The sequence below is a fragment of the Pteropus medius genome, unplaced genomic scaffold (assembly GCF_902729225.1).
Source record: "Pteropus medius unplaced genomic scaffold, Ma_sr-lr_union100, whole genome shotgun sequence".
NCBI lineage: Eukaryota > Metazoa > Chordata > Mammalia > Chiroptera > Pteropodidae > Pteropus > Pteropus medius.
Genome location: NW_024349803.1, coordinates 25270583 through 25275622, shown reverse-complemented (window position 1 = coordinate 25275622; position 5040 = coordinate 25270583). Strand labels below are relative to the sequence as shown.

The 5040-nt window shown below is 46.3% G+C and overlaps 1 pseudogene; it reads right to left on the bottom strand.

Moving 5' to 3' along the window:
- Positions 1 to 1401: 1401 nt before the first annotated feature.
- Positions 1402 to 1520, bottom strand: LOC120582624 (uncharacterized; annotated as a pseudogene).
- Between the last annotated feature and the right edge of the window lie 3520 nt (positions 1521 to 5040).

Genomic DNA, 5040 nt, shown 5'->3' with positions numbered 1-5040 from the left:
AGAAATTGTCTGGAGATCTGTTTTTTGGTCGGTAAAGTGGGAATAATAGTATGCACCTAAGAGATGGTGAGACTTCAACGTGGCAAGCGATGTGACCCATCGTCTCCAAACGATGTTCTTAGGAATTACCTGAGGATCTATTACACTGTGGACTCTGACCCAGCCGGTCCAGCGGGGCTGGGGGTCGGCATTTCTAATAAAATCCCGAGTGATCGCTAACGATACGGGTTGAGATCATTTTGAGTGACGAAGATGTAAGTCCGGTGGCTCATGGGAGAAGGAGCCATTCAGCTTCCGCTCCTTCCCTCTCTCCTCCTTCTCTCTTGTTCTAGATTTTTTCGAAGCTATAGGAAACATTATTTTTTCTTTGTTTTTTTTTTTTTTAATTGGGGATTCGATTGCTTTTTGTATTTTTCAATCACTGCCATTTCACTTATGGCCGAGCCTTTGGAAGAAGGAAGGCGAGGAGATGTGGATCGCGTGGAGTAAGGAGCATCCGTGCTCCACGGCAAGACATTTTCGAATGCGCTGCTTCCCTCTGCCCCGCTCCAGACTCGCGTCCTCACTGCCCCGCTGCCCGGGCTCGAAGCGGCCCGGGCTCGAAGCGGCCCCGGCCTCACGCGGCTGGAGCTGGAGGTGGACTGGGGCGGGGCGTCGCCGCGATGTCTCTCCGCAGTCGCACCCTCGTTTGCTGGAGAAGTACGTATCTGCTTTCTGAAAACGGCTTCCCGTTCCCAGCTCATCGTGCGAAGCCGCTTGCCGTTCCTCCACCGTGAGCTCAAAGAGCACTGCTTTTTTTTTTTTAATGAGAAGAAATGATAAAAGTAGGCACAAAGCAGTTCTATTAGCCTCGAAGTCCAACAGATGCTTTTTCAACTGCTCTTATAAGAAAGATAAACAATTTTTTTTAAAGAAACCCAATTCTAAGGTATCTTGTATTTTCCAGTTTCACCGACAGATGGCACTAGTGGTTTCTGTAATCTTTTGTTTTTTTTTCAATAGCATACCAGGGAAAATCTTCCAGGGCTGCAGTTTGGGAAAGAAAAGCCCAACCTAAAGACACTATTAACTCTGAAATGTTAACATATTGAAATTATCGTTTCAGAGTTGTATCGTTTTTTATTGATATTTTCCTACGATTTGCAAAAGTGTAATCAGACATTCTTGTGGCAAACGACCGAGCCTCTCAGTGCTTTTCACTGACCCAGGACATGGCCGTGATGTTAAAAGAGAAAACGTCTCAGGAACTTTCATGAAAGGGATGTATAGATAGACATTTCCTACTATAAAACCTGGGTGTCCTTTTTTTTTTTTTTTTTCAGAGGCAACTCTTGGTTGACCTCACAGATTGCAAGGACTTTGTCAGCTTACAATCCCTTATTTATTATTTTTCGTTTTTTATGCCTACAGCATCCGGTCTTCCTAGGTGGTCTCCCATCCGAGTACTAACCAGGCCCGACCCTGCTTAGCTTCTGAGACCAGACGGGATGGGGCTCGTTCAGGGTGGCGTAGCCGGAGACCGTGTCTTCACCTGTCAAACGAGGTGGCCTGGCTGCATCGCTCCTCCCGTGATTCGAGGCACTGAATGGAGTAGCGAGAAGGCGTAGTGAGCGGGGACTCTGTCTAAGGAATGATGGTGACACGTGGTCCACAGGACTAGTTACGGATCCCCGGGCCATGTGCCTCTGGGTGACGAGGGCACTTCCGAGGGTCCCCGCCCTCCAGGTGGGGGGACGCGGTCTGTAACCTGTAGATGACGTGAACTGAACAGTCCTCTTTGACTGAGATGCGCTCTTGATACCTTCTGGGGCTTGGGGACACTCAGTCCTGGGCCTTGGAGCCTACGCGTTATGGCGCATCTCACACCTCCCTTTCTGCGGCTCTATAGTCACACACGCTGTTCTCACGACTGGAAATTGGCGACTGACCAGAGGCTTTATGGAATCCTATGTCCCCGGCAACTCCGTGTGGGACAAGGACATCAATCAGTCTGTGGAGTTACATTTACGAAAGGCAGCAGGTGAGTGGTAGCACTGGCCGTGATGTGCCTTAAAAGGAAGACACCAGGGCACCAGCGGGACATGCCAAGGGGTACGTTCTGGAGAATCCCATAGGCGGCTGCCCGTCAGAAGAAGACAGCCTGTTGTAACTAGATATTTAGGAATTTTATAGACATGATTTTCTTTTTGATTCATCTCTGGGCGATGTATGTTATTAACAAAAATACATATGTAATACATGATTACCACCACCCAGGTGCGAAGCAAAAATTCCGTAGACCATTATCATCGTTGAAGAAACAAGAATATTGAGTAACACTGGCATTATTTCATTCTTGCCACAATGAGAAAAAGTGAGTAGTTAATGAGAAACCTAACCATTTGCATAAAATGTTTTTTGAAATTGCTTGTCACGACCAACCAATGAAAAACAAAATTCTATTTTTATTTTTAGATAAATTTTTCTGTAGTTTTTTTTTAAACAGCAATTTAAACTTGTCGCTAACCCTTCGTCAGCGCACCTACCAATGAGATAAACTCATACACATTCGGTTTTCAACATCCTTCAGGAACAGGAGCTGCATGATCTACCTTTAGAGATGGAAAAGAACTGATCTCAGGTTTTTTAAACTTTATTTTGAAATGCAGTGGTTGTTTTAAATGATTCCATGCTTTGGGGCAGAATTAGCTTCAATAATTTGCGTGGATAAGTATAGTATAATATCTTTACAAATAAAATATTTTTTTTTGAACTTGCTTGTCACCAACCAAAATACGTGGATTGGAAGGACAGAGATACAAGATGCTCAACCGTATCACGGCGGGAAAATGAATCTTGTTAATTGTGTGCACCCTGGTTCTACTCTTGTTTTAAAATCTTGAATTGGTTCATTGAGTAATATTTGTTACAAGAAAAAGAATTCACATATACATTCATTTTGTATTCATTATAGTCAAATATATATACATGCATCAGATATATAGAAATTATGACGTGTTAATAAAATAAATGCCACCGTACTTGACAAAACTATATATTAAAGTCTTGGGGAAAATTGAAAATACTTATTGGTAAAGACTAATATATCTACTATCTTAAATAATTGTCTTTGCTATTTTTTATCAAAAAATTATATTTTCCTTCCTTTTATTTAAAAGTAAAGTCTCACGCCCTCACACACACACAGTCTGTCTATATAATATGTAGAGCAAACATTTTTATATGTTGTTAGTGTACAGAATTTTTTTCAAATCTCAAAAGATGCCTTGTCTTCAATATCATTTTCAAAAAATTTTCACGAGCACTATTCATTCCCTGGATTTTAATCGTTTTGTGTATTTTTAATTTTTGTGCCATGGGCGCTAACTTCTTAAAAATCTTGTAGTTGTGATTTTTGCCTTTAAAGCGAGCACAACTGAAACAATTTTTCTGGCCTTCGTTGCTAAATAATTTGGGGAAGGAGCAAGATTAATGGTGTTTTCCCGCAAATAATCAGGAATACGTATAATATTTTCCAAGGTTTCGGTGAAAAAACTTTGCTCATCACTCTCCGTTTGAAATTTGCATTACTTGCATCTGTTTTGAAGTTCGTCGTTTGAAAGTGCTATACTTAACTACAGCAAAACTACATATTTTTGAGGAAGTACTTAAGATCTTTAACTTATTCTGAAGGAGCCCAGTCCGGTGAGTAGCTTTCACTTCTGTTTTCTCATTAAGAGGATACACGGTGTCGGCCTGACCCACTCAGGTCCCCGCATCGAGTGGTAAGGAAAGGACCCATCCGACTTAGAACTCTCTGAAATGCGTCCCCGTCACCCTGTCGGGGTTTGAATGTTGTCACCGCGTTCCTAGCTGTGCCCTCGGCACGCTCCAAGGCTCGGTTTCTTTATTTGTAATGTAGTAATTATAACAATACCTTCCAAATTAGCTTAAAGTTAGCCCGAGTCTGACACAGGCCACTGGACCAGATTTGGAGAACACTGTGTTCCCCACGGGTCTCCACATGCTCGGTGACCCCTGAACCGGAGTTTGACACTCCCGTCTTGCGGGCAGCTACCCAGAGGTGTAATTTATGGGAAACAGAGGCACCGGGCTCATGACTGAGACAGATGTGTGTGCCCATGCCACCAGCATTAGGCCATGGAAGCTTCCAGTTTCCCAGAGCACCCTGGGGGCCCCAGTGTGGTCAGTGGGCTCCCCTGGCCCGCCCCACACCTCAACGACACTGTCCACTTTCCGCCACCATGGGCTCCTCATGCCTCTTCAGAGTTCAGCGCCGGGGAGAATGTGCGGTGTAGACGCCACTGCGTGCGCTCCGGTCACTGCTTGGGCTGAACCGGGTCCCCTCCGAGTCCTGTGCTGGAGTCCTGGCCCCCAGCACCTCAGATCGTGACAGTATTTGGAGACAGGGCCTTTAAAGGGGGGATCCTAGTAAAATGAGGACACAGACACACAGACCTAGAGGTGACAGCGTGCCGACGCAGAAAGCAGACCCATCTGCAAGCCGAGGAAACGGCCTCAGAGGAAGCCAGCTCTGCAACGCCTGGATCTCGGGGTTCAGCCCTCGGGGCTGAGAAAACGACTTCCTGTTTCGAAGCCACTGGTCCGGCGGGCTTTGTCCGGGGGGCTCTGCTGTGGTGGCTGCAGTTTGTCCACGCGTTTGTCCCGCAACGTCTTGCTCCTCTGACGGCCTTGTGGCCCGGGTAGGCATGGCCCTGCCACCATCTGTTTGCCGATCACTCGTCCAAGGTCACGGGTAGTTCAGGAGCCGTTGCGGGTAGTGACCAAGAGTGTCTGTGAATCTCTACCCGGACACGGGTCTCGTTTCTCCGGATGAACACTGGGGGGGTGACATGGGTGAAGCAATGGACAATGCAGGGACACGAGGCTACCAGACCCGCTCAGTGGCCACCCTGCCACCCCCCAGCTGTGGGCCGGAGTCCACCTGCTCGCGTGTCCCAGACAACCGCCTGTCGCGTCCTCCCCACCTTCTACAGGCGCGGTATCAGCAGACTTTCGATCTGAATTTCCTCTACAGCT